Source organism: Arvicanthis niloticus, chromosome 8, assembly GCF_011762505.2.
Source record: "Arvicanthis niloticus isolate mArvNil1 chromosome 8, mArvNil1.pat.X, whole genome shotgun sequence".
Lineage (NCBI taxonomy): Eukaryota > Metazoa > Chordata > Mammalia > Rodentia > Muridae > Arvicanthis > Arvicanthis niloticus.
The window spans coordinates 46,962,774-46,984,781 of record NC_047665.1 but is presented as its reverse complement, the minus strand read 5'-3'; the positions used below and the strand labels follow the sequence as shown (position 1 = coordinate 46,984,781).

Genomic DNA, 22,008 nt, shown 5'->3' with positions numbered 1-22,008 from the left:
GTTTGGTTTCTTTAACTTCAGCTCTGGGGGCCTGTGAAGTCCTTTTCTGGCCTTTGCAGACATGCATACATTTACAACACATAAATGTAAGTTAATAATTAGAGATTAGTTTACTTGTGTATGTATGTACATGTTTGTGTGTATGCACATGTGCTCAGATGGGTGTGAATGTATGTGTCTGTAAGCTAGGGAGTAGGAGAAATAGGCACAAGTGAGAATTGGAATTAGACACTGAAGGAAAAAGAGATATTTTAGAAGACACATGTATTATTGCTTAGTACATTTTACATTCATTTTTAAATGCAGATCATGAAATAGCAAGATTTAAATATATCCCATCTTAAGAGGGCAAGGAAAGTTGAAAATTTAGAAAATGTTCTATTAAATTTTCGTAAATTAAGTTTTTGTGCTAGGAAAAAAACCACACCTGCAAATTAAAACAATCAACTTCTACAGGATGCCCTGGTATATATCTATAATTCTAGCAAGCAGGAGACTAAAACAGAAAGAATGTGAGTTTGAGACATTCCATGGCCACATAGTGAGTTTGAGACAATCCTGGGTTATATTGTCAGATTCTTTTTCAAAAAAAAAAAAAAAACCAAGTCAAGGACATGTTACTCTCTTGTTTGGTACACAAATAAATTGTAATGTTTTAAATGTGTATGAAGTGGTTTCTGGTTTTGTTTATACTTTTAGAGAGAGAATTTAAGCATCTTTAAATTCTCTGGACTTTAACTGAAAAAGCTGTGGACAGGTGTTTTGTTTTTGTTTTGTTTGTTTCTTGAGACAGTGTTGTTTTGGCTGGCCTGAACTGACTGGCTTCACACAGAGTTCACTTGCCTCTACTTTCTGAATGCTACAATTAAGTGGTAGCATATACCACCATAATTAAATTCTTATCCATCTCCTTCTGCCTCCTAAGTGCTGGGACTACAAGCACCGAACCAGCTGGAGAAATGGCTTAGCAGTTAAGAACAAACACAAGTTGCATTTCCAGAGGACCTGGGCTCAATTCCCAGGAACAACTACAAGGCAACTCAAACCTGTCAGTGACTCCAGTTCCTGGGCTTCTGACACCCTCATGCAGACATACATGCAGGCAAAACACCAATGACGGTAAAATAAAAATAAATTATATATTTAAAAAGTTAAAAAAATAGGAAGCTAAAAAATAGTTATTAAATAATATATTTTTTTCTTGGCCTTTTGGCTAAGATCACGGTATTGTCTGTTCTTATGTGTTTTAGTATTGTGAATATATATATGTATAATTTGCCTCTGCCCATCCCATGCTGGAAATTTGACAGGCTTACTCTTAATGCAGGTCTTGTTCAAGTAGCCACAGCTGCGGTGAGGTCATATGCGTATTGGTTCTGCCATGTCGGGAAGGTGCTGTTTTGCTTAAGTTCTTCCTGGCTCCTCTTCTGATGGTCCCTAAGCCTTGGGAAGGGGATGTGGTATAGAGTTCAATTTGTGTCTCACCACTTCACTGACACTTTACTAGTGGTGAGTTTCTGTGTGAACCACCATGAGATAGGGTCTTATGAACCTCACTCAGGCTTGCCTCAAACTCACTGTCCCAATTATTGGGACTACAAATGCTTGGAAAATTGTGTTTATTGATGTACAGAGAATATGTTTTTCTCATTTTAGAAGGTTAGTACCACCAGTGCCAATTTTTGTTTCTTATATATTATTAAAATTTCAAATAATAAAATGTTTAATTGTTTTGTTAAAAATATATCTATACTGGGACAAGAGAGATGGTTTCTGCAGTAAAAAGCACTTGCTGCTCTTATAGAGGACCCAGGTTCCCTGTATTAATATGGTGGTTCACAACATCCAGGAACCAATTTTAAGGGATCTGGCACCCTCTTCTGATCTCCATAGGTACCAGAGACTGTTCCATAAGTCTCTGAAACTAGGCAGCAAAAGAAATCTTTCTTTTTAATTTCTCTGTGGCAATAAGGAAAGTCTAGTATTGTCTTAATTGTAGTGTCTAAATTGAAACAAAGACTAGGAGACTAAGTTATGCTCTGTAGTCTGTACATGTAAGATGAAATGCTGTAAATGAAACATCAGAATATAATACCAAAGAAGTGCTGTAGAAACCAGTTTTCCTTTAAAGATACTTTTAAAAGGTGTAGTGGGATGGGGATATTTATCACAGAGTAATTTCATAAAAAATATTTTAATCCTTTATATCTCTGATAAGGCATATGGCATAATGGAGAATATGGTAACGATTATAAAAATGATGGTCAAATATCACTGTGTTCATATCTTCAAGTAAAGTCGATCTTCATGACCATACTATAAGAGTAGGTCAACTGATGGGAGAATGAGGCGTAGAGAACTGGAATTTGGACTCATTCTTGCACCAGAGCTTGCTATCATAGCAACCACAGTGCTCGCCTGTTGGTTGCAGGGTAGAATGAAAGGACAAATGTAATCGGCTTTTGTTGTTTGTTTCTTTTGTGGAATTGCTGGGGTAGAGTGATGTGGTAAGAGGGGCCAGTGTTTCAACAACCCATTTAGATATTTAAGGAGAGGAGTACATTCCTTCTTGAGCCAATAAAAAGATAACCTAGTAATGCCACATGCTTTTTAGATTCTAGTTTCCCTCTCCTTCTCTGTGCTGAGGATTAAAACTGGGACCTTGTGTGTGTCACAGCACATGCCTCCTTCTCAGCTCCATTCTGATCCTGAGGGAGGTTTGAATCTTACTTCTCACGACTGGCAGATTAATTGAAGATTCTTCTGGTTGTAAATGTGGCTTTAGAACCTTTTCCAAGTCTATACTGTTGGTAGCTGCTACTGATGGGTAAGGATTATGGATTTAGACTCCAGAGTAAACTAACCTCTTTATTTGGACCTCTTGACCAGTGAAGGAACCAATGTTCCAATGGATGTCATGACATCCCAGAAAATGATGAATTTTTAAGCCAGTGCCAAATTCACATTTTTCTCAAATGGTACTGTTACACTCCAATAGTTAACGTTGTTTTTTTTGTTGTTGTTGTTTTGTTTTTCATGACAGCATTTCTCTGTGTAACATTTCTCTGGGTAATAGTCCTGGCTGTCCTGGAACTCTGTAGACCAGGCTGACTTGGAATTTACAGAAAGCTGCCTGCCTCTTCTAAGTGCAGGGATTAAAGGTGTGCACTACCACTGCCAGGCTCTATTAATTTTAACACGTTGCATTCTTATAATTCAAAACTTCTATAGATTAAAAACATTTCAGGTACTGTAAAAAAGTTTATTCCATAGAAAAATCTTAAGTATATGTACTTGCATTTTGTTTAACCTTTAGCAGTGGTTCTCAACCTTCCTCCATAGTTAATTATGTTGTGGTGACTCAACTTAAGATTATTTGCATTGCTACTTTATAACTATAAATTTGCTGTTATTAATTGTAATGTAATCTGTGGTTTGGTTTTAGGTGACCCCTGTGAAGGGGTCATGACCCACAGGTTGAGAAACATTGCTTTAAAGGCTCTACAGAGACTCATAGGATGGCAGGGTTTTGGTGTTTCTTTCATTTTACAGTGTTGGGGCTTGAACTGAACATACAGTCTGAGCTACACCTGAGCTCCAGGACAGGATGGCAGTGTGTGCATATAGGTTGAGGGCAACTTTTATGGTAGGTGTCATGACTATTTACCCCTGAAGTTATAGTGTAAGTTGTTTTGATTGTAGTATTAACTGTAATCAAGTGTTGATGAAACAGATGCAGGGTCTTAAGAACAATGACAGTTACAGTTTTCATTGAAGCAGAATGAAGTAGGACATTATCAGAGCATCATTCTGCCTGACAGATACTTAGATGTTGGGATAGGCAGTGTCTGTTTATAAAGTAGATATTCATAAATTTATTGAAATAGGGATTTTTAGGTTTTGAAAATGAAAGATGTGTTAAACATTCTAGAGACTTTTAAAACTAGAAACTTAGAAATAAATATTTATCTCCATCCATCCATCTATCCATTCATCCTGGGGACACAGTTGAAAAAAACTAGACATTTAAAATTTGTAAAAACAAAGTTAAGATTGATTTCACAGCCGGGTGTTGTAGTACATGCCTTTATTCCTAGCATTCAGGAGGTAGATGCCAGCCTGGTCTATAATGTGAGTTCTGGGACATCCAGGGGTATACAGAGAAACCCTGTCTTGAACCCTCCCTGCCCCCAAGTGATTTCACACAATTTACATTTTGACATTTATTTTCTTATTCTACTGCCCTGCTCCCCCAATATGTGGCATTTTAAAGGGGATTCTAGATATTAATTCACCCCTTAGAGTATGTATCTATTAACTTACATGGACTTTTAAAAAGTATAGCCACAGTTAATGTTAATGTCACTAATTAGTAATGTTACTGAATTGTTGCATTCCTTATACTGTAATGAGTATGTTATTGATATTTGCCTAGTGACGCAAATTGTTTTTTACAGTTGATTTGTTTACTTTAGGAGCCAGAAGTTCTCACACCACACACACATGGAAGGTGTGTCCCTACAAGTGTAGTCTGTTAAGTTTTCTCCTTTTCCTTCATTTGGGGGAGGGAAATTCCCTTCATTTGAAGGAATGGTATCATTTCACCTGTAGAAATGTGTATGTTTAGTTTGGCTGGTTGTCTTTTATAGTTTTGCTCAACCCCTTTACTTCCTATATACTGGCCATTAGTTCTAAAACCTTTTGGTGAACATCAGAATAGCAGGCTCTAGGTTCTTCCCATTGGATATCATCAGTTCAGTTCAGTTCTAGTTTTAGAAGATCTAATTAGGTACTATCAGCCTTTCTAATAGCTTTCACAGATATTAGACGGTTCAAACGTTGGTTTGACCTCACCCTGAGGATGATAAAAGGTGGTATTCTGTTGGAGATAGTAGTTCAGTAGTAGAGTGTTTGCCTATCATAAAAGATGGTTTTCTTGTTATACGGCATTTATTAGTTGAAATCCTTGTATAAAGAAAACTCTTCTCCCATCTATTTATTATCTTTAAAATTTTCAAAAGCAAAATAGATGCTTAATTTTACTAGGTTTTGGGATAGTCAATGCTTTGATGATCACTTGTTGTGACCATTTGTTTCTTGATGTGTAAAACGGAGGTTTTTATATTATTTAATTGTAGGTATGTGTCTGTGTGAGGGTGTGTGCACAAAGTACATGTGCCTGTGGAGTATAGAAGAGGTCATCAGAGTTCCCTGTGCAGTTACAGGTGGGTGTGAGCCATCTGGCATGGGTGTTGGGAACTGAACTCAGGCAGTGTGCAAGAGAAATATGTGCTTTTAACTGCTGAGCCACCTCCAGCCCCATTTGCAGCAAGATTTCTTTCTTTTTTTGTATGTGTATGTGTGATGGGGGTTTTGCCTGCATTTATGTCTGTGCATGCAGTGCACACAGAGACTGGACGAGGGTGTCAGATTCCCCTAGGACTGTAATTAATTATGATTATGAGTGGGTATTAGGAATTAAACTCAGGTGTTCATAACCACCGAGCTATCTCTTCAGTGTGCTTCCACCCCTCCCCCTCAAACAAACAAAAAAACCGAAGGCTCTTATGTAACCTCTACACAGTGAGTTGGCCTCTAACTCACTGTGTAAGCAAAGCTGATCTTGAACCCTTGACTCCTCCTGCCTCCATCTGTGAAGTGTTAGGATTGCAGGAGTCCTGCCACACAAGGTGTGCTTTAGGTTGTCTGTCTGTTGTCTGCGCATGGCCAGATGGAGTCCTTCCTTTTCTTTTTTGTGTTTTTGTTCTTGTTTTGTTTGTTTGTTTGGTTTGGTTTGAGACAGAGTTTCTCTGTGTAGCTGTGGCTGTCCTGGAGCTTACTCTGTAGACCAGGCTGGCCTTGAACTCATAGATCTACCTGCTTCTGCTTCTTGAACTCTGGGATTAAAAGTATCACCACCACTGCTGGGCTTCATGGAGTCCTTTGTAATAGAGTCCTCTGTTCTTTGAATACCTCCCTTAATTTTTCAGCTTAATCCTATGTATTTCTTGTCTTAGCCCTACAATCAATTATTTCTTCAAGAAATGGTTTTTTAACTGGAAAATTGGCTTTAGAAATGATAGCTATCAGGGTTGTTTAATGCTGCTTGATTACTCATTGCTTCTAGGAAGTTTCCAAGAAGACAATTTAGAGCCAGATGTGGTATCTCATTGTTATAATCCCAACACTCAGGAGGCTGAGGCAAGAGGATTACTAGGAGTTTGTGGCCAGCCTGAGCGACAGAGTGAGACCCTGTCAAAACAAAACAAACAAAACTTAGAAACATGTGTATGTTGTGACAACAAGCTGATATTTTCAGTTTGTATAAAAGTTGTTTTTTTTAAATTACATTTGTGTGTGTGCACACACATGTACGCACTAGAGTAGATAGAGAACAACTTTGGTTCATTCTCTTTCACTATGTGGATTTTGGGGATTCAATTTGTAGTCAGACTGAGCAACACTCACCTTTTTGCTAAGCCGTTTTTGCTGGCCCTACAGTTTTAATTTAACTTGTTTATAATGGAAATGTATATTTAGAATTAGTTTGCTGTTTACTCAGTTTAGATGACCCTAGTTTGGTTAACAACATCTAAAGCCAGTGCACCATCTGTGTGCCTTCTTATCACCCTTAGATAATGTGCCATGTTAATATCATAGCCTGTTTTTGTACCTATTTTGTTTGATGATGTTGGCATTGACACCCACAATGAAACAGATGTGTTATCTTTTATCTACTTCATGTCTGACTCGTTGGTCAGGAGGAATTTGATGGTGTAAATGGGGGCATAGTGGTCCAGTGCCCAAGAGCACTCGTACAAGAATCTTTGGGTTATCTCTAGAGCAGCAGTTTTCAACTTGTGGGTCATGATCCCAGTGGGGTAGATCTAATGACCCTATCACAGGGGTAGCATATGACATATTTTGCATATCAGATATTTATATTAGGATTCACAACAGTAGTAAAATTATTTGTGAAGTAGCAATGAAAATTTTATTGTTGGGGGTTACCACAACATGAGGAACTGTATTTAAAGCGTTGCAGGATTAGGAAGGTTGAGAACCACTGGTCTAGCGCCTTAGTATCCTGGGCTGCATGAAGTTATTAGTGTGTGAGTCTTTCTCCTATAGCTGTGAATACCTTCCAGCCTTCCGTGCTTGGCTTTTTCAGTGAAGCTTTGGGCCTTGTGTGCTGTTTTGTTCCTTGCAGATGCCATCTTGATGAAAAAGGCACTTTTGCCACAGCAACAAAACAAATTCATCATAGTTGGAGAGGCATGGTTGCTGGAGCAGGGAAACTGCTGCAAGCACAAAGTACAGCAGCAGTCTGGTACAATCAGGGTTTTGTCATAGTGCTTCTGAGCAGGTAGTAGCACTGCTGTGTACACAGTATTATGATTGTTCTAGCACCGTGCTCTCCAGCTTTGAAGATTGGGCATACAGATCTTCAGCTGATGAGCTGCTGACATTGGGGCAGAGATGGAAACTAGGAGGTCTGGGTTAGGAACAGCAGAGAGCTGGTGACAAGAACCTTGCCCTTCTGCAGAGGATGAATAAGGGAGTTAGGGAGTCACTTTGGGTAGAGGGTCCAGAGAAGGTAAGACCTAGAGGCCAGAGGGATCTGTGATAGAGTGCACTGAAGTCTAGTCTACATAGGTGCATATGAAAGGGAGAGTGGAAAGAGTTCTGATAATGTTGGGGAGAGGCTTACACTGAGCCTCTCATCTAGGCCAGTGAGTCTTTTCTGTATGTTGCCTTCTGGTTGCCAGCCACTGAGTATAGGGCGTGACAGAATGCAAGGATGGCTCAGCTGCCAAAGAAGTCACTCTCTCCAGGGGATCACAGAATGAAAAGGAAAGGAGACAGGCCAGGCACCTTGGCCCTATGTAGAAGGGATCCAGAGAAAGAATTACTTTGAAGACAGGCTTGAGGTAGTTATAGAGGCTTTGCTAATGGGTTTGATACTCCCTCTTCCAGCCATTTGGGTCACTGTTGTACAGGGCTTACATTGTAACCCAGTAGCCCCAAGTTCTATTGCTAAGTAGAATAGATAGTTTTGATTGCTAGGAGACATGACTTGAAGTTGGGTATATATGTTGATAGCAGTCAGTGCGGGAATGTTAGGACCTACAGAGCTATTGTTTGGCTCAGACAGAGGCTGATGAGATATTAGGACCAGAGATAGCACTGAACTAGAGCCTGACCCATTGGCTCCAATCTCTGGAATATAGGAAGAAGTAGAATCAATAAAGGCAATCCTGAGAACAATTTTAGCTGGTTCTGTCTCTGATCAGATGCCAAAATGGCTCACTCCAGTAGGACCTTATCTCCAAGGACCCGTGCTTCCAGATTCACTGTTGCCTTTTCTGCTGTCAACAGGTAGTAAGTAGCCTGATTGAACTTTCCCTCTACCCAGGAAAGCCCATTGCTCCTGTAGACTGGAGACCACCTGAGTTCTCACTTTTTAATTTTTTGTTGGAAAATATTTACCAGATTTCAAGATGGCCACTAAATTTTTAAAGCCATGATACTGGTTTGCACAAACTAAATTCTATGTATGACTGAAGAAACTAAGTTTTATTTTATCTAGTTTTCATTTAAATTTTTATGCTTCCATAAACTTTTTTTTTAAAGATTCTGACTTAAAAGTCCGTTGTAAGATTTCCAAGTCCACCAGATGGTTACTAGACATAAGCAAATAGTTCTTGTTTATATATCAAATTTTAGAATTAAAATTTTCACTGGGTTTTGAATATACTACATGCTATTAGGAAGCAGATGGCTGGCCTGGAACTCAGAAATCTACCTGCCTTTGGGTCTCAAGTGTTGGGGTCAGAGGCATGAGCCATTCCTCTTACATTTTTGGGTTGTTTGTTTTTGATTTTTATCTTTTAAGTTTAGTTGAAAATGTATAATTTTAGAACTAAGGGACTTGGTTTTCACTTATAACTGATTGGGTTGTACATAGTTATCTCGGTATCCCTGCTTTCCTTTTGCTTGCTTGACAGATCAGTCATCAGACCCAGGGCCTTGCATGTGTTAGGCCAGCACTCAGCTACCGGGCTGTATACCCTCAGCCCCATTCATTGTGGGTTTTTTATTGTTTCTTTTTGTTTTGTTTTGTTTTGTTTGTTTTTTTTGTTTGTTTGTTTGTTTTTTTTTTCATACACACTTTCTCCATGGAGCCCTGGTTATTTTGGAACTCACTGTAGTTTAGACTGGCCTTGAACTCAAGAGTTCTGCCTGCATCTGCAAGGATTCTGTGTGCTGGAATTAAAGGAGTATACCACTGCTGCCTGCTTATTGCTTTAACATTTTTTTAACAGTGTGTCTGTGTGTCAGAGTGAGTTTGTGAGTACCCTGCTGGAGGAGCCCAGAAGATGCTGAATCTCCTGGAGTTGAAGTGAAGAAGGTTACAAGCCATCTGATGTGGATGCTGAGAAATGAACTCAGGATGTTTGCAAGAACAGTACATGTTCTTTACTGTTAGCCATCTCTCCAGCTCCCTCTCTAAAATTGTTTGTTTATTTGTTTATTGAGACAAGATTTTATGTGGTGCAGGCTGGCCTTCTAAATGCTAGGATTATGGCTATCCACCAAATTTGGCTGCTTCAAAATTTTTTTTTTAGCTTTTGTTAGATAGCTTTTATGAAAAACTATGTTGTAATAGGAGTTTTAAAAACATTTGGAGGCGTGTTGAGAACATAGGCTTTACTGTATAGTTTTTGAACTTTGAAGGTACTGACTGTACCTTCAGGGACTCCCAGAAACAGCTTTGTGGTTCCAGATTAAAATTCTCTCTATTTATAGTTGGCATGGTGGCTCACACCTTTAACACCGGTACTCAGAAAGCAGGAGTTGGACAGATTTCTATGAGTTCCAGGACAACATGGCCTACAGAGCGAGTTTCAGGACAGCTAGGGCTACACAGAGAAACCCTGTCTTGAAAAACAAAAACAAAAATTTCTTTATAATAATTTTCACTAATTGTAGTACCTACTTGAGTTTCCAAAATTTGACATATTTATACACAGTAGTTTCATTGACTAAATTCACAAACACATTCTGTAGTTTATTAAAAGGCCTCAAATAGGCTGTAACAAAAGAATATTATTTACCTTCTCTGAATTATAAATAGCACTATCTGAGGGTTAAAAAGCAATGGCCTGCTGTGATGGCTCTGCTGATAAAGGCACTTACGGCAGGACTCACACAGTAGAGAGAGAGAGAGAACCAAATCCCACAAGTTGTCTGACTTCCATGTGCCACAAAAAATAAATGTAGTAAAGAAAAAATCTTGGTTTATTAGAGAGACTGTGTGTGTGTTGTATATGTCTATGAAGGCCAGAGGTGTCTTTGTTACTTGCTTTCCACCTTGTTTTTTTGAAATGTTTTTAATTGAACTAATTCAACTTGATTGGCTGGCTAATGGGCTCCAGAAATCCCAGTGTGTTCCCAGTTTCCCAAGTACTGGAGTTACAGGCACACGCTGCTGTGCCTGGCTTTGACACAGGTGCTTGGGATGCAGTCAGGTCTGTATGTTGTTGCACATCCAGCACTTTACCAACAGAGCCAGCCGTATTCCCAGTCCCTCCTTTGGATTACTTTAATCCCTTTATGTTGAAAAATTCTAGTATTTTATAACAAATTTTTATAAATTATAACTATCCCTTAACTTACCTGGTATAGTGGTGCACGCCTTTAATCCCAGCATATGGGAGGCAGAGTCAGGCAAATCTCTGTGAGTTTAAGGCTAGCTTAATCCACTGGGTAAATTCTAGGACAACCAGAGCTATATAGTGAGACCCTGTTTCTATAAAACAAAACAAAACCCCAGAATACTTCCAAAGTATCCCTGGCTTAATAGTATATGTAGATTAGAAAATTTTAATGGTGATTTTTAAGGCTGAAAAGTATTCCATTATTTACAATACTGTTACTCACAAACTGTTAATTTCATTTAATTTTTACATTAAGTGTTCCAACATTTCCTTGATCTTTTGAGTGGTATGAAGAGTAGGTTTTTTAAAAGTATATTTGGCAGACTCCCTTGAGTTTTTTCAGAGTGTCCCTTACTACAAGAAGAGTCAGAACATGGAGGAGTAAGCTGTTCTCACTTGTATTCCTGGCAGCCTGTTTTATAAGGTTGACCTATTGAGATTCAGCCTTGTGACAAGCCAGCACTTGGGAGCTATAGTCTATGACATAATATAGGATTTCATTTGAAACCTTGTCTTTTCTGCATTATTCTTACTATATAAATATCAGAAGCTTTTTATAACTTAGAGTTGTTAGAGATGGTGGTTTTCTTTGAGATGCATTTCCATTATTTTTTAAGTCTTATGTTTTTCAGGTAGCCAGATTTTAATGATAGTCTTCTCGTATTTGGTCCTGTGTAGAAAGTATTCCTCTGTTGCTTACAGCATACCAGTTTCCCATAATGGCTTGTAAGTTTGCCCTGCTATTGATTGGCTAAGGATTTTGCATGTGATTGAAGTTAGGTTTACTGGATATGTTACAAAATAAGATAATGTCAATAAAATAATAATAGTAAAATGTTTTTATTAATGGATCAAGTAAGAGCAACATTAACATGGCAGATTTAATGGTATTGGCAATCTTTTCTCTCATTAATTGTGTAAGTAAGAAACTATATTGGAAAGTTCCAGCACCACTCCTAGTGGTTTGGTTCTGCAGTTTGGTAATTTGCTTGGAGAATACACAGGCCTGACTGTGTGATAATTGTTTTTATAACCCTCCATGTCTTATTATAACAGAAGGATAGAAAGCAGAATCTGCAAAAAGAAAGAAAGTGCATGGGGTGAAATGCATGGGGAAACCAGGTGCAAGTTTCTCCCAGTAGTCATACAAGCCAGCAAGAATTCCCCCAGCAAGAAATTGTGACAATGTAAGAGAAATGTTCTAACCTGGGGAAGGTAGTTAGTGGTTACATGTAGGGTTTGGTGACTGTCGTACAAATAAATACCCTGTTCTTGGCATATGTGTAAGTAGTTCTAGACTCAGACTGAAAAGCAGATGCTGAACATAACCATTTTGTTTGCATGTGCAGCTCAAGCTTAGTGAGCTTTTCTTATCTGATGCTGATGGTGGGAGCTCTTCAGGAATCCAGCCTCCTGTAAACTCCCAAATGCCAGCTAAGGCCAGCGGGGTAAGCAGGACTTTCGAAGAGCAGTCTCACTGCTTTCCTTACAGAGAGAAAGATTAGCCCTCCTTGCCTGTGATGATAATTTGGTTTGCATTTCTGTTTTGTTTGTTTGTTTGTTTGTTTGTTTGTTTTTTAATCTTCTAGGAGCACCCCTATCCCCTTTAAAAAAAACTATACTTATATGAGTTTTCTCTTAAGTTGTTTTGGCGTCTTGAGATAGGGTCTCACTATATAACCTTGGTTGGCCTGGAAATGACTTTTTAGACAAGGTTGGCCTGGAACTCTTAATGAGATCCACCTGCTTCTTCCTTCAGAGTGCTAGGATTGAAGGTCAATACCACCAACACCCAAATAATGAGTTTTTGTTTATTGCCTTGTTGCATCCTATGTGGATGCTACAGTTTAGGGGAAAATTGACTATTTTTATTTTGTGTGTATGAGTATTTTGCCTGTATAAATGTGTGTGCACAAGTAGGTGCTTGGTGCTCATGGAGGTCAGAAGAGAGTTTTGAGTTCTCTGGAACTGGAGTCATGAATGGTTGTGAGCTGTCGTTTGGGTTCTGAAAACGAAAACACAGGTTCTCTGTAAGAGGGACAACTGCTTTTAACTACTGAGCTGTCTGTCTAGCCCTAGTTGTCACACTTTTCATTGTCACCCTGCTGAAATCATTGGAGTGTTTGTAGTTTCTGTGATTTACCAAACTACTTGTCTACTTCATTCATTTTCTGTTATCACATACAACATGGCTTAAGGCTAAATGGGAATTCTGTTGGTGAGAACCAATTTAAGACCTTGAGATAACCTCAGGACCTGTTGTTTCTTAGTGTGTGGTGTAAGTTAGAATTCTCTGGAGGGCTTGTTAAAGCAGTAATTGTTATTTTTCCTGCAGTTTTCATACTAGGGCATGGAGTAGAGCTGAGCATTTTCACTTTTAACCAATTTCTGTGTATTGCTGATGCTGTTGGTCTGGAGAGCCCCCTCTGGGAGCCACTTTGTGGTCTGTAATTACAGACTCATGTAACAGTTACACATCCTGTAATCCCAGAACACAGGAATACCTAAGTCGGTATTTTGAAAGTGAACAAGCAGTTAAACCACTGTTAACTACAGTTTATTGTGTAGTCTGTGTAATATTTCTTTTTCAAGGTGGACGTAGTTACAGAACGCTTATATAACAACCCAAGGAATATTAGAAAATGAATTAATTTATATTTTAAAGACTAAAAGCAGCTTTATTGGAAAAATGAAAGTGACTGTAATACAGACTTAGCAAACTAGTTTGGAGAAGAAAGCATATGAATTTCTGTGTGATGTCTGCTAGCTCCCGGCCTCATTTGTATGCGTCCTCTTCTTTCTCTGGACCTGGGAGAAATTAAAAGCCACCTCTGCTTCTTAGTGATGATTCCTTCCCTTCCTGGGTTTAGAAGCCATGATGGTTACTAAGACAGTTCCTCCTTAGTGCCTCAGTCAGTCCCAGCAACTTTACTTGTAGGGCATGTAAAGGAAGCAAGACTCACGAATGATTTTTTTCCCCCTGGGAAAGAATATTTATTAGTGTTTATTTCTGAATCTATTTTTAAAAAAATTATATTCTGTTGTGTGTGCTTGGTGAATCCTTATATCACCTAACACCTGTCATTATAGTCTAGAAGATTCTCAAGGTTTTTGTTTGTTTGTTTGTTTAGAACATGGGCTGTCAAGGCATATCTGAGAAAATTTCAGGGCTTCCTTGGCATGTCATGGAAGTGATGCCACAGGAATGCTTTCATTCCTCAGGGGAATGAAGTTCTAGGAAGACGGCTTAACTGGTGGCTAGACCATCAGGAGGCAGACTTGGTAAGGAAATTCTGAAAATACACTTATCCACATGTGTTCCGATAAGCCACCATCTCATCATGATAAGATTTTTCTTTGATCTTGGGGATGGAACCCTGAACCTTGCTCTGATCATCAGTACTCCAGCTCCTGGGTTTTTTGTTTGTTTGGTTTTTTTTTGTTGTAGTTTGTTTTTTGTTTTTGTTAATTTTTAAAATCAAGCTTTAATGATGGGCAGTATAATAATACTAACTGTCCTGCCAGAAATCCTTAAGATGAGTGTTTATTTTTCAGAGCAGTGGAAATAGGCAAGATCAAGGGTGCTGAAATGTCTGTCATTAACTTGGGCATGTAGTATGACCCTTAGTGTTTTCCACAGCTGATGTCTTGGTGTTTCTTTAGAGTATGTAGTGGAAGTGAGTACTCAGTTCTAAAAATTTGACACTGGTTTGGACATAACAATAACTTCTGTTGACTCAGTGTAATCTAGTGGTAAGAAGGTAGGTATACTTCGAGAGTGAAGAAATTCTAAAACCAGTGGGAGGACAACCACCAGTAAACCTAAAACACAGAGAGTGGGTACAAGCATCAAGCTTGAAGCTCCGCTTCTGTTGTTTTTGACATCACTGACCATGTGTGCTGCAGACCCATAACCCATGACATGGCATGATACAGAGAGAGGCGCTTTCAGTGGATGTGTTACAAAGTTCTGCACAGGTGCATCTATAGAGTATAAAACAGATTGAGCCTGCACAGATAGCAAAGAGCACATATTTCTTTTCATTCTTCACAGTTACTTTTCCTGCAACTTTATAGTTTTATAGTCAGGCTCACACTATAATTTCCAGTATTTAGTTGGTTTAATAGACTAAGAGCTTATTTAATTTCTTAGATGAAATTGTATTTTCAATACAGTTCTTTAAAAGTTTAGGTCAACAATTTTGAGATTTTAAACTGGAGATTTCTCCTCTGGAGGCTTTGGCTACCCCTTTAGAACTCTTATCTGCCACATTTAAATCACCAAATAGAGCTTTTAAAATGCATATTTTTTCTTGGCACCTATCCAAAAACATTGTAGTCCTAATTTAATTGATGAGTTTATTTGTTTATGAATTAGTGTTTGGGTGGCACTTAGTGTTCTTGCATTATTCTTGTCTGTGACTTAGCAGAAGGGTTAGCCAGTGGTTCTTTCATATATGGTATTGTTACTCTTTCTGTAAAGATGAGGACGCTGAGAATCAGGGTATCAAGTAATAAACTGGAGTCATAAGCCAAGTCATTTCATAGTTGTATCTTCTTGCTTCTACATCCTGTTACCTCTGTATATCTATATCAAACTGGACTTCTCAGAGATTCTTTTTATCTAGCCTGCAAATTATCTGTGAAAAATTATTTTATTGAATAACACATTAATAACGTCATATTCCAAAGATACAGAAGATAAATACTTAAGTTGGGTGTGGTGGTGCATGGCTGTGATTGCCTACTCTGCAGGTTCAAAGCAAGCCTGAACTACATGAGTCCCTGTCCCCCCATCTTCCCCCCAAGAAAACAAATAACCAGAAGGGATGTGTGTGTGTGTGTGTATGTGTGTGTGTGTGTGTGTGTGTGTGTATATATATATATATATATATATATATATATATATATATATAGTTTTTTTTTTCTTTTTAGTTGTTTAGTTTGAGTTCCTGGCATTTCAGTTGACAGAGCTAAAAAGATTTAAAGTAAACATTTTTTCCTGGGTTATTTCTCTACATCTAGATTTTAGATGTAGGATTGTCTTTTAGGATTATCTTTTAGGTTTCTGCAGAAACAGTTTATATTTTACAGTCAGAGTTGGCAATACTCAAATGTGTTATGGGTTTGATACTAGAACAGAGATGAGGTTAGTAGTAGATGGCCTGTTCTTGTGTGGTGATGCCACCCTGAGCCATGTGGCAAAGTACTACAGCCTTTTGAGTAGAGGAAATAGTCAGGCTAGATTCCTATATATGACACTGTGTTCAATATCTGAAGCAGTCTAGTCTGAAGTAGTCTGTAGGTATCATGGTTTTTACTGTGAGTATTAAGTTTTAACAAAATACTATCTATCAAGTTATTTATATAACATTCGATTTGAATTTCATAGATCTTGGTAGTTTGAAATTTAGTTCTGCAGACCTTTTAGCTTTGTATTGTATAGTCTTGTAAGCATACATTATGTTGGGCTGGTGAGATGGCTCAGCAAGTAATGTGCTTGCTGCTAAGCCTGATGACTTGAACTGACAGTTGAAGGAGAGAACCAATTCCAGTAAGTTGTCCTTTAGCTTACACACACACACACACACACTGTATAATTTTAAAGAGTTATTATATCTCAGGCATGTATGTTACTTAATTTAACATTTCTGAAATCAAGATTCACCAAGCAACCAATACATAGTGTGTCAGCTAATTGGCAGCTTTTCTCCTTTAGTGTAAGTATGACTTAAAAAATCAATAGTAACTTAGGTAACGTGAACTATGGCAGTTTTATGCTTATATGAATTCAATTACATAAAAACAATTTGTTGTCACTCTAAGGAAGAAAAGGACATTTAAAAAGCAACATGCTATTTAAAAATACTAATTTAATTTTGTGTGTATAGGTGTTCTGCCCACATCTATGTGTATCATGTGTATGCAGTGCCAGAAGACGGCATTGGACTCCTTGGAACTGGTGTTATACAGACTGTTGTGGGCCACCCTGTGGGTTCTAGGTCTTCTGGAAGACCAAGTCCAAACTTTGGTCCTCTGGAAGAGCAGCTAGTACACTTACCCTTCAGACTGAGAAGTGCACTATTAAAAAAAAAAAGAAGAAGAAGAAGAAGAAGAAGAAGAAGAAGAAGAAGAAGAAGAAGAAGAAGAAGAAGAAGAAGAAGAAGAAGAAGAAAAGAAAGTTTATTAATAATTCTTTTAGGTAGCTGTGGCAGGAAGACTTCAGGTTTGGTGTAGTTACTCTCAAAAACAAAACTAAATCAAGAAAAAGTAATACTGATCACCTTTTCTGCCATATAGCATCTGTTCTGATTTCATGACCTAAGGGTAAATGGAATTGTCAGGAAGCTAGACAGAAATGTTTCTATGTTTGTATTTTGAAAACCACTGAGTCTGGTTCAACAAAAGGGCTGCTTGTATGTTTTCACTATTGATGTTGCCTAGTCATCCTCTTTGCTGGTCCATATCTGTAAAACTAACAGCCACTCTGGCTTTTCTTAGCTGCTTCTATCTTTAATTTCTATGTCATCTGGTTAAGTACAAAATCTACTTTAAAAAAGCATAATGAGCGATTAAAGCAATATAGTCTTTGAAAGTTTATCACAGGACAGGCACTTAAACATTTTATATATGATTTTTTTTTTTTTAAACACAGGGTCTTTTTATTTATCTGTAGCTGTCCTGGAACAAACTATGTGGATCAGGCTGAATTCAAATTCACAGATCCACCTTCCTCTGCTTCCTAGCACTTAGGATTAAAGGCAGGTAGTACCATGCCCAGCCTTTATATGTAATTTTTGTGTAATAGATCACAACTTAATTATATATATTTAATATAACTTATTTAAATAATATTATTCAGTAATAATATGTAGTTTTACTTTCAGCAACCCCACCTTAGAAATACTGCATTAGGTGAAGATGCTGAGTAATTTGTCCCTATAACTTGACATACAGATGTGGGTTGAGCCCAGTATGCCAGAGCTTATGTTTTTAATCTCCCAGTGTAAGGTGCCTCCTAGTAGAAGGTAATTTCTGCATATCCTAACCAAATAGCGACTTGGGTTTTTGCTGTGTCTTGTCTTGTCTTGTCTTGTCTTTCTTTCTTTCTTTCTTTCTTTCTTTCTTTCTTTCTTTTTTTCTTTTTTCTTTTTCTTTTTTTTTTTTTTTTGAGCTAGGGCCTCACTGTGTCTCAGGTCTTTGTATAACAGTTATTTCCAGAATTTCTTTTGTGTGTAGGTGCTATTGCAGTAGTGAGGTACAAAAAGATAAATATGATGATCATCTTTCTTCTGCAGGCAACTCATTCTAAAGCAGTGGTTCTCAATCTGTGGGCCTGACCCCTCCCCCCAAATGGCTCACATATTAGATATCCTGAAATCAAGTATTTATATTAGATTTATAGCAGCAGAATTACAGCTGTGAAGTAGCAATGAAATAATAGGGTTGGAGGTCAGCACAACATGAAGAACTGTGTTAAAGGGTCACAGCATTAGGAAGGCTGAGAACCACTGTTCTAGAGGATTGGTGGGAATCACTGATATAGAGAGAGAAGGACCTGGAAGCATAGTTATATGACCAAATCCATGTGAATCCCTGTGTTCAATACCCAGTGCCAACAAAAGCAAAACAGAAATGTCACATTTACAGAATGGGACATGTGGACAATAATGCACTGTTGGTCCCTGGTTAGTATTGCCTACTTGACACCTTTCGGGCAAGCCTCTGAGCAGGTCTGTGAGGGATTATCTTGATTATGCTTATTAAAACAGGAAAATCTATTTTTTTTGTTTGTTTTTGGTTTTTCGAATCAGGGTTTCTCTGTGTAGTCCTGGCTGTCATGGAACTCACTCTGTAGAGTAGGCTGTCCTCGAACTCAGAAATCCACCTGCCTCTGCCTCCCAAGTGCTGGGATTAAAGTTGTGCACTACCACTGCCCTGCAAGGAAAATCTATTTTAAATTATGGGCTCATTCCCTGGGCACCAGATTCTGGGCCATGTAAAACATTTTGGTGGTGCTGGGTATTGAACACAGGCCTAGCAGGTGTGACTACATGACTCTGATCTGAATGATGTTACTCATAAGCAGACCCTTTGGGTTTTAGTAAAGTTTTGATGTAACTGCAAGATAACAAATAAGATTAGTTTCTTCTGAGGGCAACATGAATTGACTTTATCTGTGTTAAAGGAAAAGTTCCTTTGTATTGAGGCACTTATAAGTGCCTTTTGTTGTTGTTGGGGTTGGACTCAGGTGAGCTGCACCTCCAATATCTTAACTACAGTAGACATTTAATAAAGCCTGTTCATTATGTGCACTTGTTTTTGTTTTGCTGTTTGTCCTCTCCCTCCCCCTCCCCTTGCTTCTCTCCCTGTCTCTTCTGTTTTTGAGATAAGGTCTCACTGTGTAGCCTTGACTGTTTTGGAACTTGCTATGCAGTATTGGAACTGGCCTCAATTCACAGAGGATCCCCCTTCTCTGCTTACTGAGTCTTAGGATTAAAGGTATGAATTATCATGCCCATCCCTGTTCAGTGTATTTGTCTTAGTTACTGTTCTTATTGTTGTGGCATAAATACCTGACAATGGCAACTCAAGGACGGAAGGATTTACAGGGCAGAAGAAAGCATATAGTCCCAAGGCAGGGAAGATGTGAGGGCAGGAGCTGGAGACAGATGGTTGTTGGATTATGTCCACAGTAGGAAGCAGCCAACAGGAAGTAAGGCCAGGGTATAAAACCCAAAGACTCACCCTCATTGACTTTCTTAATGAGCTCTAACTCCTAAAGGTTCTACAGACTTATAAAACTGTCACTAGTTGGAAATGGTGTTGAGACACATGAGCCTGTGAGACACTTCATATGTGATGACAGTGTTCCTTGCTCAGCCATGATGATGAAATGTCCAGTTAGAATGTTTTTGAGTTAATTGTTTTCAAGGATGTGCAGACAGTACTTAGTTTTTGTGAATATACAGCTATTCCTCTGGCTAATAGTTTTACTTAGATTCAGTTGTGATTCTATCCTCTTAGAATAGCTTTACGTTTCAGGAGAACATTATATGTAGGTAGGTAGCATCTCGAAAATATTTTTTTTTTGTGCTTTTAGAAATGTGATTTTAAAAAATAAAAAATTGGGATACTAGTTTAGAAAAAAAGAAAAGAGCCCAGAATGACAGGTAGAGAACCTAAGTGGATAATTCATAGAAAATATATAGTCTTAAGTATATAATATATGCTACATACTTTCAAATACTGTCATACTTACAGTACTAAGAAGTCATGTGTTCTCTTCACTCGATCTGCCAGTTAACATCAAGCCTTATTAGCTCTATATGTCTTTTCTTTCTCTTGTGTGTGATTCTCACCTGAAGGCACCTACAGTGCACTCCACATCAGAGGAGGAGACCAGCATCACTACCATCCTGTCCACGCTCTGCCAGCTCCTAGTCATCCATTTCCCTTTCTGGCTTATATCTATACGGAAACATAGGTTGTCTTTCTCTTCAGAATCCTTCTATCTAGAATTTGTCCCCAACTTTCCTCATATTTCATGTTCTCCAGAATTTGGAGGTATATAAACTATATTCTGCAAGAAGGGCAACTTAAACTTGGTCTGTTTCTTACATTAGTAGACCCAGTTTTGGCAGGAAAAATGCACTGGGAATTGAATGTAGTCTAGGAGAGTGTACCAGCTTCTGTTAGTCAGACTTCCCACTGGTTAGTTTGGCATCTGTAACAGTGTTATTCACCTGTGTCATTGTGTCCAAAGGGCGTTTTCTTTTTTTCAATCACATTATTAACACTGTCCTGAATGGATGAGCACTCTTTTCTGCGTCTTAAATTTGTTCATTCATTCATTCATTCATTCATATAAATGTGGACTCATGGATTCTAGGGCAGTGTTTGAGCAGATATCCCAAACACTGTTGTGGGTATGTGGCGATCAGAGGATGACTTAAAAGAGTTGGTTTAAGGCCTTCAACTGTGGGATCTGAAGATTGAACTCAGGTTGTCAGACTTGCACAGTAAGGGCTTTTATCTGCTAATTCGTCTTGTCTTACTGCTCCCTACCTCCTACACCTTATTTTTTGAGATGGGGTCTCTCACTGAACCTAGGGTTCATTTATTGGCTGGACTGCCTGGTCCATGACCTTTATCTATTTGTCTCTGCCTGTACTTCAGTGTTAGGGTTACAGATGCTCAGTTATTTTTTGTTTTGTTTTAAATATGAGTGCTTGAGATCTAAACTCAGGTTCTCCTTCTTATCTATCACACACTTAGTCACTGAGCCATTTCCCTAATCTCACAGATTCCAGTTTTATTGAATGCCTAATAACATCATGTTATTTTAAAATAGATATAAATAATTTGCAATGGGATTGCAGACCTTAAGTTGATTGGCTTGACACACACACACACACACACACACACACACATACACACACACACATCCCCCAAAATATGTTGAACAACTAGTATTTATGTGATACAGATTCTCATCTACTTTGGACTGTTCTTCAAATCACTATAAAATTGGGAATGATCTTGAACTCCTGGTTGTCTTGCCTCTACCTTCTAAGTGCTATAATTTTATAGGCATGCACTACCTACCATTCATTATTTAAAATAATTTTCGGCCGGAGTTTGTGTCATTTGGCTAGTAGGAGCCCTTTGAGCTGCTTCTTGTGTGTCTCTTTGAGATGTCTTCACCATTCACTGAGCATTTTCTTTCTAGTACAGAATGTTTTAGATTCTTGTTGTACTTTGCCACTTCTTGGTGGTTTGCGCTCCGCCCACCTTTCCCTGAATTTTCAAATTGCTTTTGTTAATTCCCATGGAATTGAATAGATTTTGTATATGTGTATGTCTGTGTGTGTCCTAATGCCAGTTAGGACATTTGGTAGATAGACTAGAAAAATAATTTTTCAAGCAACATGGAGTAGCTGTGAATTAGCTGTTGCCTTAGCAACGAGAAAACTGTCCTGTTTGCTAAACAAAGGGATGGTGATTTAGTGGTTTAATTTCCTCCGTGGTGTGAAAGTACTACTTAAAATCATCATATTTTTAGCTTCTGAAATGGTCTATATTATTGACCAAAATCTGAAAAACAGAACAAAAAGAGAAGGTAAGAGGTTTTTATTTTCCTTCTTGATTATATAGATACACATATCTGCATAACTGTCAGTCCTCCTAGTCAGAGGAGTCTTGGTTAACCTACTGACACAGTTCTTTGTTTGTGTCTGCTTTGAATCAGAGTACATTAGACTCAGAATAGCTGTGCAGACTTGGT

The 22,008-nt window shown here is 38.3% G+C and overlaps 1 protein-coding gene across 4 annotated transcripts in view; it reads left to right on the top strand.

Annotated features, from left to right (window-relative positions):
• Positions 1-22,008, top strand: part of Arid4b (AT-rich interaction domain 4B) — a 123,946-nt gene that overhangs the window by 14,194 nt on the left and 87,744 nt on the right. The gene's annotated exons all lie outside the window — the stretch shown is intronic.